This window comes from Ambystoma mexicanum, chromosome 5q (assembly GCF_040938575.1).
Source record: "Ambystoma mexicanum isolate Mex_15411 chromosome 5q, UKY_AmexF1_1, whole genome shotgun sequence".
NCBI lineage: Eukaryota > Metazoa > Chordata > Amphibia > Caudata > Ambystomatidae > Ambystoma > Ambystoma mexicanum.
The window spans coordinates 791016155-791029555 of NC_090933.1; positions in this window are offsets into that span (position 1 = coordinate 791016155).

Here is a 13401-nt window from a genome sequence, read left to right on the forward strand (position 1 = left end):
CCCCCACTCCCCACCCCCCAGGGGCAGCCTCCACCAGGCCCCTACCCATGTCTCCCATCACCCCCACCCCCCAGCAGTGCAGGGGCAGCCTCCACCAGGCCCCCACCCATGTCTCCCTGCACCCCCACCCCCCAGCAGTGCAGGGGCAGCCTCCACCAGGCCCCCACTCATGTCTCCCACCACCCCTACCCCCCACCCCCCAGGGGCAGCCTCCACCAGGCCCCCACCCATGTCTCCCATCACCCCACCCCCCAGCAGTGCAGGGCCAGCCTCCACCAGGCCCCCACTCATGTCCCCCAGCCAACATGTCACCACAATCTAGATCCCTGGCCCTTATGGTCAGCCTCCAAATTGCAAACACCCACCTGAGTATTGCATCCACCCACTTAGAAATGGTAAAAACATGATATAACCCCAATTGCAAGTTTGGAAATGAACACATGTCCCTCACATACACCCAATGGTTGTCAGAGAATGTCAAAAACTATATCATGATATGCATGAAACCAATGAGATGATACTACACATTGAAGTTTGAAGAAAACATATGTATTAAACGCAACATAAATTGAATCAAAAATAAACAAACAATAATGGAAATTTCTAAAAAAAAGAAAAAGCAGGTACGTGAAATAATGCAAAACCACAAATCATAATGCAAACGAAAGGTGTCCAAAGTCACAGTCCACAAAAGTAAATCCAATGGAAAATTAAATTCGAAAACCATTGCTCCATGGTGAAATCATAAAAAAAAATTAAAATCCAAAAGTCAACTATATACAGATAAACAATCCACGGTCCATGATCCCAACCGAAGAAATGAAACCTATCTAATAACACTACCTCTAAAAATAACTATGTACAAAAATGTGGCCCATTGTCCAAAAGGTCCAAAAAAAATGCAAAACCAAAGGAAACCGATCACTAACTACATAACTATTTACAAGGGCAGCGTGCTAGTCCGACGGCTCACTTCGGGATGTTCCAGGCCAGGGCATCATCGAACTCCTGCTCAATGTCCCGGAGGCGGTCCTCCTCCATCGCCCCGAGGGTCCGCAGGGCCGTCCACACGTTCCCCCCAAACTCCCTGCGGATTGCCTCGAGGCACTCGGCCCGCCTCAGGGCCCTCCGCATGGAGTTCTCCACCCTGACCATCGTGAGCCATGCCTCTTCCGCCCGCTGCCGCTCCGCATCTATGGCGTGGCCCAACCGCTGCCACACGGAAGACACTTCCCGTTCTGGGTCCTCCTGCCCTCCGGCCGATGACTGCCCCTCCGATGTCGAAGGCCCCGAGCCATCATGGCTCCCACCATGCTGCTGCTGCTGCTCCTCTGCCCGTGCACTGCCTCCTGCTGCCTGCACATCCTCCGCCGGCTGGGGTGCAGTCGTTGATGTGGCCACCCCTGCTGGACGTCCGACTCCCGACTGTGGCAGGGATGCCTCCTCCACCAGCCTGGCTGCACCGTCAGAGGCAGCTCCACAGGGCACCCAGGTGACTGATGGGTGGGAAGATGGCACGGAGGACGACTGGCGCATAGGGGGTTCAGTTGAGGAGGGGGTCATAGCAAGCCCCATCAAACGGAGGAATCCGGCCTGGGTGACCTGTCCCAGTAGGCTGACGCGGTCAACGAGCCATTTGAGATGACGTGCAGTCTCCTCATGAAAAGACTGCAGGTCACCTCGCATGGCCCGTTGACGCAACGCCACACCAGTCAGGACTGGCTCAACCCGGACCCGGATAGCCACGTCCGCAGGCAGAGGAAGGCCAGTTGTCCTGAGCTCATCCCCTGCCTGAAAACGGGTCTGGACGTAGGCATCCCTGCTGGTGCCTCCACCAGGCCCCCACTGCAGGATCAGGGACAGGATTGCACACAGGCACCTCCGCGGCGACCTGTGCTGCCTCCTGTCCCTGGTCCTGCACTGCACCACTAGCACCAGTGGAATCCCCACCTCCAGACCCCGTCTCTGTTGCTTGCATGGCCTCCTCCTCCACCAAACCCTCCACCAACCTGGATGACTCCGTGCCATCTTCCCCCGTTGGGCCCTGTGGGGTCCCAGCTGCCCCTTCTGCTGCCGAGGAGTCCAACTCTGACCTCCGCCTCTTGGACCTCCCCCCGGCAGCTGCGGCCTGGGATGCGGCACCGGACTCCTCACCCCCCGACGAGATCACAACCTGGGAGGGGAGCCGGGCCTTGCGTCTCCGGCTGGCGGTGCCATCCCTGCCGCTGTGCTCCACAGCACCTTCTCCGCCCTCTTCATCAGTATACGCTGCAGACAGGGAGAAATAAAACACAGGCATCAGGGCACTGCACAATGGACACATACACACATGACAGTTGCACATGAGTGGCATTGGCAAACCTCAGACATGGCACCACAATTGGCAACACACATGCCATTTCTACATGCACACATGAGCCATACCACAGCCACATCGCAACTGCCAGCACCATCCATACACATACAACAGCGTGAGCGGGCAAAGGTGAGCCAGACATCACATGCAACACAGGGAGTGCACTACACATGCACGCACACCACCACACTTGAATGCATGTGTGCACCTCAGCCAACTGTCGCAGTGTTCCGATGGGCATCCATGTCACATCTGCCAATCAGGCTTCCACATCCCGCTGTCACATGCATCCATGTTGCATCACTATTGCACCCTTGTCAAATACACACACATGCACATGTACACAGTGCTGATACATGCAGCTGAAAACAACATACATGCGTGACATCATGAACATGCCTACTTACATACACATTCATCCAAACATGTGTGCCCACACAACTGCATTTGGCATGAAAGCCTACACACACAAGCACCATCCATGTCTCACACATGACGGCACTCACATGTGTTAGCCTGACAGTCCTGTATACCCCCACCCATACTCGGCCCCATACAAACAGATGTGCAACCAGCGCACTACTGGCACATCACCACACGCACAGCTTACAATCATGATGCATGTACACTTACCGCTCGACTCCAGACGGGTCTGCCTCTCAAGGACCTGGACGTGGAGCGCTGGGGATATGCGTTCCAGGACCCTCATCTGATCTTCCGACAAGTAGCCCCGGCACCCCTTAGCATCCGCTGCCTTCAATAGGTGCTGGGCCTTGTTCAGGGTCCTGGACCCGAAGTCCTCCCAGCGCTTCTTGACATGTTGGAAGTCGCGAACTGCCACCCCGTCCGCGTTGATGGCATACACAATGTCCATCCAGATCGGAGTCCGTCCTTCCTTGTCGGCGCGCAACCTTCCGTAGAGGGCATCATACTGCCCCAGGACTTGCTCCACCAGGACACCAACTTCCCTGGCACTGAAGCTGGTGCCCCTCTGCCTCTCTGGCCGGGGGTTGTCAGTGGTGCCAGATGTTGCAGTGCCCGACATGACAACCCCAGAGGCAGGAGTGGTGGGTGGGCAACTGGGTCCTGGGGCTGGGCTGTGGAGCGATGGAATCCCAGTTGGGAGTCCTCGGTTCCAGCAGGGGTGGTCACAGCAACAGCACCCCTGGCTGATGTGCAGGCAGCAAATGGCAGGGCACGGGGGCAGCAGGCAGTCAGGCAGCAGCAGATGGCAGGTGGGACCGTGCTCGGGGCTCTGGGGGGCAGTAAACCGGCTTTCTGGGTAGGAGCGTGGTCTTCCGTGTGCTTACGCGTGGCCAGCTTGATACGGAGTGATTTGGCACGTGAAAAGTCCTGCACGTCTGCGTGTAATTCGAGGAAAGGCCCTTAACGCGTAAGCACGTCTGCACGCATACGCGATTTCATTGGACCAAAGGCCCTTAACGCGTCTGTGACGTGACGTGACGCGCGCGGGTGTTTCCCTCATTACACGTGATGACAGAGCACACGTGGATTTCCACCAATCGCGTGTTGAACTTCCCACGCACTCCGTAGTACATGTACCCAGGCCAATCGCGTTTGGAACTTCCCGCGCTCCCCGAAGTACACGTACCCAGGCTAATCGCGTGTGGAACTTCCCGCGCACCCCAAAGTACACATACCCAGGCAAATCGCACGGCTGGAGGGTGGGGGTGATGGGAGACATGAGTGGGGGCCTGGTGGAGGCTGCCCCTGCACTGCTGGGGGGTGATGGGAGACATGTGTGGGGGCCTGGTGGAGGGTGCCCCCTGGGGGGTGGGGGGTGGGGGTGGTGGTAGACATGTGTGGGGGCCTGGTGGAGGCTGCCCCTGCACTGCTGGGGGGTGGGGGTGGTGGGAGACAAGAGTGGGGGCCTGGTGGAGGCTGCCCCTGGTGGCTGGGGGGTGGGGGTGCAGGGAGACATGAGTGGGGGCCTGGTGGAGGCTGCCCCTGGTGGCTGGGGGGCGGGGGTGGTGGGAGACAGGAGTGGGGGCCTGGTGGAGGCTGCCCCTGGGGGGTGGGGGTGCAGGGAGACATGAGTGGGGGCCTGGTGGAGGCTGCCTCTGGTGGCTGGGGGGTGGGGGTGATGGGAGACATCGGTGGGGGCCTGGTGGAGGCGGCCCCTTTGGGGATGGGGGGTGGGGGTGGTGGGAGACATGGGTGGGGGCCTGGTGGAGGCTGCCCATGGTGGCTGGGGGGTGGGGGTGGTGGGAGACATGGGTGGGGGCCTGGTGGAGGCTGCCCCTGGTGGCTGGGGGTGGGGGTGCAGGGAGACATGGGTGGGGGCCTGGTGGAGGCTTCCCCTGCACTGCTGGGGGGTGGGGGTGATGGGAGACAGGTGTTGGCACCTGGTGGAGGCTGCCCCTGGTGGCTGGGGGGTGGGGGTGCAGGGGGAGATGAGTGGGGGCCTGGTGGAGGGTGCCCCTGCACTGCTGGGGGGTGGGGGTGATGGGAGACATGTGTGGGGGCCTGGTAGAGGCTGCCCCTGGTGGCTGGGGGGTGGGGGTGATGGGAGACATGGGTGGGGGCCTGGTGGAGGCTGGCCCTGGTGGCTGGGGGGTGGGGGTGGTGGGAGACATGGGTGGGGGCCTGGTGGAGGCTGCCCCTGCACTGCTGGGGGGTGGGGGTGCAGGGAGACATGAGTGGGGGCCTGGTGGAGGCTGCCCCTGGTGGCTGGGGGGTGCGGGTGGTGGCAGACATGAGTGGGGGCCTGGTGGAGGCTCCCCCTGGTGGCTGGGGGGTGGAGGTGCAGGGAGACATGAGTGGGGGCCTGGTGGAGGCTGTTCCTGGTGGCTGGGGAGTGGGGGCGATGGGAGACATGGGTGGGGGCCTGGTGGAGGCTGCCCCTGGGGGGTGGGGGTGCAGGGAGACATGGGTGGGGGCCTGGTGGAGGCTGCCCCTGGTGGCTGGGGGGTGGGGGGTGGGAGACATGAGTGGGGGCCTGGTGGAGGCTGCCCCTGCACTGCTGGGGGGTGGGGGTGCAGGGAGACATGGGTGGGGGCCTGGTGGAGGCTGCCCCTGCACTTCTGGGGGGTGGGGGTGATGGGAGACATGTGTGGGGGCCTGGCAGAGGCTGCCCCTGGTGGCTGGGGGGTGGGGGTGGTGGGAGACATGAGTGGGGGCCTGGTGGAGGCTGCCCCTGGTGGCTGGGGGGTGGGGGTGTTGGGAGACATGAGTGGGGGCCTTGTGGAGGCTGCCCCTGGTGGCTGGGTAATGGGAAACATGAGTGGGGGCCTGGTGGAGGCTGCCCCTGGTGGCTGGGGGGTGGGGGTGGTGGGAGACATGAGTGGGGGCCTGGTGGAGGCTGCCCCTCGTGGCTGGGAGGTGGGGGTGGTGGGAGACATGAGTGGGGGCCTGGTGGAGGGTGCCCCTGGTGGCTGGGGGGTTGGGGTAATGGGAGACATGTGTTGGTGATCAGTAGTGCAAGGTGACATGTGGGTTGGCTGGTGGGCATGGCCATGGTGGATGGGTTTCCTGTGGGACATGAGCAGGAGTGCAGGGTAGTCCCCTATGGTGTGGGCTGCCTGCAGGGGCCGTGGAGGGTGTAGAGGTAACACCTGGGAGGACCCACATGGCCAAATCACGTGTAGCATTCCCCGGCACCACCGAAATACACGTACCCTGCTGAAATCGCGTGTGAATCTTCCCGCACACCTCAGAATACACGTACCCAGGCCAATCGCGTGTGGAACTTCCCGCGCACCCCAAAGTACACGTACCCAGGCCTATCGCGTGTGGAACTTCCCCCGCACCCTGTAGTACACGTACCCAGGCTAATCATGTGTGGAACTTCCCACGCACTCCCAAGTACACGTACCCAGGCCAATCGCGTGTGGAACTTCCCGCACACCCAGGAACACACGCACACGCTATTTTTCACACAGCGGGTGTCCGTGTTTGTTGGTACCCCTTTGCACCTCATTTGTCATAGAGGGCCACTGTATGGCCCATTCATCTGGCTGTATATGGGTGCTTTTTGTTTGCGCACATTTTGGCGCACATTTTTTTCAGTCGCAGGGGCGCTACCGCCTGCTTTCTTGTGGCGTACTTGTTTGGCCCTGTGCGCCTCTTTGACCGTGCGCTGGTTTGCCCTATTCGATTCCATGAATATGAGTTGTAGGCGAGCGTGTGGGCGTTCCGCGCACTTGCCTCCTGTACTTCCCCCGTGACGCCCATATTTTCACGCGTTGTTCCCCATTCCGAGTGTTACGCCCCGTGTTCCGCCTGCTTTTGTGATGTGCGCCGCGCTATGTGCGAATTCACAGTGGCCGTGGCGCACGCTGTTGGATGACCTGTGCGCCGGCGTGCGCGGCCCACATTTTTAGCTCACATCCAATGTTTTTCTCGCGCACGGACTTCCAAGAATCGATGTGCGCTGGTTTCCCTGCGATTTTCGCACTTGCACTGCGATTTTCGCACTTTTACTGCGATTCGCACGTTTTGGCACCTCTGCGCGGGAATTTTCGGTGCACATTAATTCCTTGAATCGACCGCTTAATCATGTCCCACCATCAATTAGGCTGGCAAAGTGAACAACTATGATACCCACAAATAAAAACAATTTCATAAATGACGTTTAGAACTTATGGTGTGACTTGGATTCAACCTCCCCAAAATTAGACTGAAACAAATAAGATGCATGAAATGTGAGAGAGTGGGGGCAAGGCAAAACATTTTTCAAAGAACATGCGTCTAGACTTTTCACCACTTAAACAGATTCCACAAAATGCTGAACAGGAAGGTGGTCATAATTACTTGACACCAGCATATATACAGCAGTGATGCAACCTTGAATCCGATAGTGGTGGGCTCTGTCCTCCCATAACCAACACATCTGTCTCCATTAAATTTGATGGAGATTGTGAACAGGGATGGGACATGGAAGGAGCTACGGTTGAGCGCTTGGGCCTCAGTGGATGTGATATAATTCCAACATATGAAGTCAATGTTTGTTTAATTCATGAGAGTGTTACATGTTAACACATTTGTACCTTTAGATAATGAAGATGCAGCTTGTACAGAGTTTGATCCATCTCTTGCAGTTTTAGCGAGAAACTTTAATACATGTGAGGTTATTACCACCAAACCCTGCTCTTCTACAATTGATGGGGGACATAATAAAGGGGCTAAAGGTGAAAGTATTGAATCTCGCTTACAATTATTGAAAATGTAGTCATGGGCACCCCGTTGTTGCAAGAGGGTACGGACAAACATCCAGTGTAAGGGTTGTGGGCACTCAGAGATAAAGGAGCTATGTATTTATATCAACACCCTTCAATCAACGGTCCATTTCTTGTCAACAATTTTCATGAATTTGTCACCAGAAATTGTGTAACGCCAGTACACAGTCAATTATATGGAAATGATCAATCCAGCTAATTATTATATCACCTACAATTAGGAATCAAACAAGTATCGAACAAAGGCCACAAACTATTGCGCAACGAAATTCTCATGAGACTCAGATTAATAAGCCCATATTGTATATAAAAGCTACAAACACAATCAGAAATCCAAATAAGTAATCTATGCTTCCAAACAAAGTCTCAAATAAATACCCATCCCCAATAGATTATATAGAATACTGAAGATCAACCGCAATATCAGAGAATGCAAGAATTCTCTAACTATTACAGGTTTGCATTGGTTGTCTTTCTATTGTCCATTCTGATATTACTAGTTCCAAAAGAATCACTGTTTATGTGATTGAAGGCGACTGGTGAATGAGAATTTAGATCAATATCACATCAATGAACCAATGACCAAATAGAGGTCTGTTAGTTGCACTGGGAAGATCCTAAACGATTTAGATGTACCACAAAGTAAAGGCCCCATCATGACAAGTCAGCCTCCCTTTGTGGTTAAGGAAACACCCAATTCGATGTATAGGAATAATTCAAATAATCAATCACCCAACCCCAGTAAGAAGGGCAGCCTGGCTCTGTCACCAGTAAATAAGGCATAGTTATCAGATATGTAGAAAGTACTCAATTCCACTGAGCATGTACAACCAACTGTTGGGAATTTAATATATCTTGATTGAAACATTCATAGGAGGAAGAGGCTCGGTTTTAAGCCAGTTAATAGCCAGCCCAACAGAAATCTGTGTATTGCTTGCTAGAACATAGCTCGAGTTACTAACGGTTGGAAAGTGATTAGCTGGCGTACATTGCAAATTATGATATAATCTGTCTTCCAGAGACGTGGGCTTGCCAATCACTCCATCTAAATGGCTTACTCATATGTATTTTTCATCCCTGCCATCAAGGGCATTTGGGGAAGACCCAGGGGGGGGTCTGATCGTCTGCATCAAGGCAGAGGAGATTCTGTAAGGGCTAACTAGATTCACTTTGGTTCAGCAAATGCCCTAGCAGTCAAACTTGTCATACATTGGGTGATATGCAAGGGTTGAAGCCTAAAAGTCAGCTCATAATTGTGGGGGATTTTAATTCCCAACTTGCAGTCCTGGGGGATGGTGTTAATCTTTATTCAGATATGGATGAGATTTGGGGAATTTCTGAAACCGTCATGTCCTCCTCGCCTAAGAGTTTGAATAAATATACTTAATGCCTTTCTACTTTAATTAAAGCCTTAGGTGTTCGGACATGTAATGGAAGGTATATTAACAACATCCACGTGAAACTGACTTTTTGCACTAGTTTAGGAAGGAGTTGCATTGACCACATCTTCATATATATAATTTTGTAGCATCTGGTATCAATGTTCACTGTCAACTTTAGGCCCGAGAGTGACCATGATCCACACATTTTTGTACGGAATTGCAAAAATGTTGTTTCAAAGGAGGATTGTGGTGTGCTATCCTTAAAATCAAACAATATGTGTGTCCCCTGGCTTCAAATAATTGAGATGACGGGGGTTGCTTCATTATATGACATCATCCTGCTGCTTCAATGTAATGTTTTATCCTTTTAAGAGTGAAATTAATTTGGAATGCTACCTGCAGCTGGTAAAGCTTGTTAATCCACATGTGATAAATAAAAAGGTACCGGCCAAAGCAATGCAGAAGTTTCAAATGCATGGTTTTATAAGTAATGCCATAACGTGATAAAGTTGCTAATTAAGGCAAATAACACCCCTCCCCTCCTTGCTTGAGAAAACAATATAAATCCACAATATACTGCAAAAAGGGCATTGGAAGACAAGCAACCTACCCTCCTACTCTACCTGAGACTCGGTGATCTGTTCCCCACTGTATCCTCTCCTAGTTGCTTGTAGATTCCTTGATGCCAATTGCTCATCCTCACCCTCCCCTGCTAGCTCACTGCTTCCTTTTTCTGTGCTTCCCTCACTGTGCACTCCCCCTATGATTGTAGAGTTGTCTGTTGCTTCCTAAAGCAAGATCTGCGCTCAATAAATACCGTAATAATAATAATGTCATGGCACGAGCTAGAGGCACTGCGGTCAAAAATGAGCAAAAGGACGTTGGGATTAAAATTAGACAAGGTTTATCAGGTAAAGAACCACTGGCTCAGAATAATATCGATGAGGATATGTGGTTCCAACATGTACCAAAATTATATAGTGCTGCTAACTCTAGTGATTCAATTCAAGGGGTAATTCCTGGCCATGATTCAGACAAGTAAGTTCTGGAATTTACTGATGAGGTTGTCAGGCTAGCTATTGTGTCCCATAGGGGCCAAAAGGCACCAGGATCGGACATATTTCAAGTAGATTTGTTTGAGGGGGAAATCCATATTTAGGCAACATTTTTATAAAGAATCTGTATTGTTCCAGTCACCTTAGACCAAATGAAATAACAAATACAAATATAGACCACATCGAGTTATGAAGCTTGCAATATACACTTCCAGCCCAGGGACAGAGAACTACCTGAGTGAAGCTTGAGTATTTCAAAGCAGGACCCATAAGCAGCTCCCTCATCCCGCAAAATCAATAAGAACAGGATCCTCATAAGATCAGATAAACGTGAAATATTTCAGCTTCTGGGGCTTTATTGTTCATCCCAGAAAACCTATTGCAAAAGTCATGGAGTGGAATCCAATCTCGAATGTATCCAGATAGACCACCCTGTCTAAGAGCCAGGATCTTTTCAGCAGATGCTTTATCCAACAGCTCATACCACCTGTGGGCCATCAACTGACCTCCAACACCTCACCAATTATACCCTAGCAGCTGTGAGAAAGTGGGTGATCCGAGTCGAGTTTGCCCCTGGGATGGCACGCCTCCTCAGCATCATCTCCCAAAAGCACCACCAATGGAGCCAAAGGTATTAACACACATGTCATGCCCTCGATAAGGATCAGAACCTCCTTCCAAAATATGTGAGATTTCCCACAGGTCCACCAAAGATGCAAGAAGTCCCTGTGGAAACCACATTTCTGTCAACAAAGGGGGTGGGGGGATAAGAACAATAAGCACAGGTTTTACCCCAAATCTTGAACTGTCCAGAAATGAGACCGATTTTTAAGAAAAGTGATTGAGGAGGTTCTAATAACCAGCAGCCAATATCTTTGATTGAGTTTATGGCACATTTTTGGCAAGGTCTTGCAAAATAGACTGACTGCCTGGTTACAAAAGGCGAACCTGATGTCCTCCTTGCAGGATGGGTGTCATACCGTAGTGGGATGTATGGACCAACCAATTCGGTTCTATATGATTATTTAAAGATTTAAATGCTTATGGAAACAAACCTTATATGCTACAATTGACTCTGTACCCAGAGATTTATTATGGGGGTACTTAGAAGGTTTGGTGTAAATAATGGCATTCTATATGGCATTAGAAGGCTTTACTCAAAGAACACTGCAAATGTGAGACCACCTGTTCCTTTCAGGTGCATTTCGGCATTCCAAATGGGTGTTAACTTGCACCCCTGTTATTTTTGATTTTTGTTAATGATCTGGCAGTTGAGATTTTGAGACTGGGGTGAGCGGGGGTCAGTCTAGTCTCGTTACTCTTCCCGGACAATGCAGGCATTATATCAAAAACACGGATGGGCTTGCAGTTGCAACTTGATTGTCTCCAATCATTTTACATGCACAGAAGTCTAAACCTCAACAACAAGGGAACAAAATGTATGGTGTTTACTAACAGCAAAAGATGTAGAGATCAGGCCTTGCAAATTGATGATGCACACTTAGAGAATGTCCCCTACCAGAATTACCATACAGCATGCTTCTCAGATACAGGGCTGTGGAGAGACCAGGTCATTAAAAGCTGTGTGTCAATGTGGAAGAGCTGTGGAATGATTATTAAACTCTCCAAACTGTATAGTATTGGGATGATAGAATTAGCTCACAAAGTGCATACAATTAAGACGACAGCATCAGCTCTATATAGAGCTGCACTCTGACAACACTCCAATCTGGCAAGCATGAATACACCATATTTCCGTAAAAGCTACTGAAATTAACAAAATCAACTCCAACTGCTATTTTAAGCTTAGAATCGGCATGCGAAGAGACTGATTGGGCTACCTATTTTAATCAATTTTCTATTGGGCGAAATTATGGCATTCCCCTCATCGGCGCATACCTAGAGACTGTGTCTAGGATGCTAGCAGCCTATAATAATAATGATTTAGCATTTATATAGCGCTACAAACCCTCAGGCATCTGAGTGCTGCTTATTATTACCCACGGTGTGTGGTACTCATTTATTAACCGCGGAAGGATGAAAGGCTGAGTTTGGCCCTGCCAGGATTCAAACCTGCGTCAGCAGGCTCTGCACTGATGTCAAAACGGGAACTCTACTGCTGTGCTATCGGACTGGCTTCTGGAGCTAACATGTTCCCCTGTTTTAAACATGATTAAACAACTCTGAGATCACTGGGGATGGAAATCATTTTCAAGAACCCAGGTAATATGAGGACCTTTTCTAAACAATACCTAAACGAGCAGACTCCCTGTAAAATATTGCAGTTAAATGTTGACCAAAGTTTGTTTTTAAGAAATGGTCCACAATATGTATCCTGTAAGCCAAACTCTGGACTGGAAAACTATCTTTGCGCGCTCTGAACTGGGTTGGGAAGGGCACTTATTATAAGAATGAAATCAGGCACCCTACCTGATTGGCACAGCTAAGTGGAATGATGATGGGGTAACGAGTGATGGCTTTTCGATAACCCAGTGCTTAGCCTTATATGAATTTATGGACTATTGTCATGGCCTTGAAGCGAATACATGCTTCTACCGGGAGCCAATGCATGCTCTTTCTGTGGGAGGAGATGGTTTCATGCCTGGCACTTTCTTAGCAATGCACAGTGCGTTTTTTTGCAGTCCCAGTTGGCGCTTTTTGCCCCAGTCATCAAAGCATTACAATAATCAATCATAGGCATTATCAATACGCGGGCAATTGTTAGAAGCTCTGGCATCTCAAAGAAGGTCCATTGACAAATGACAGCTTTTTACATGGCATGATCTGCAGTGCACTTGTCAATGTCTCCCTTGGGTTTTCACAATGCAGGGTCCATTGTAATGTTGGCAGATGTTCTATCAAAGGCATTACCTTTTTCTGTTTGAAGTGCTGCCATGCAATGGTGTTAATTCATACTTCCTAGTGAAGACATTAAATTACCATGGCACACAGTCCCTTGATAGCCCCTGATTTGCTGAAGAATTTAGACCTCAGTGAGGAGTAAAGAATTGAGGGGAGTGAATGGCAGTGAGGGGGGTATGTTCAGTGCATAAAGGATTTTGGAGCTGTGTGGAAGGAGCTTCATTGATAAGTACAGATTTTTTCTGCATACAGAATGGCATGCATATACAACTACCTTTGTAAGCTCAGGATGCACGTGTTGTGTGTAGTGCATACCAATATTTCCCATACATTCTGGGACATGTAGTCCTAGATGTCTAATAGGAGCAGAGAAATGCAGACGAGGGAGCCTCTACTGCAATACTGCATCAAGGCACATATTGATAACCCTCTGCCCCCTGACAATCCTGGTCCTCCCATTAGCAACTTGATTTTACCACCCAAACATAATGCACAGGGAGGGCAGTCCACAAAGAATATGACATTGATGGATTTCCGTATTATAATAT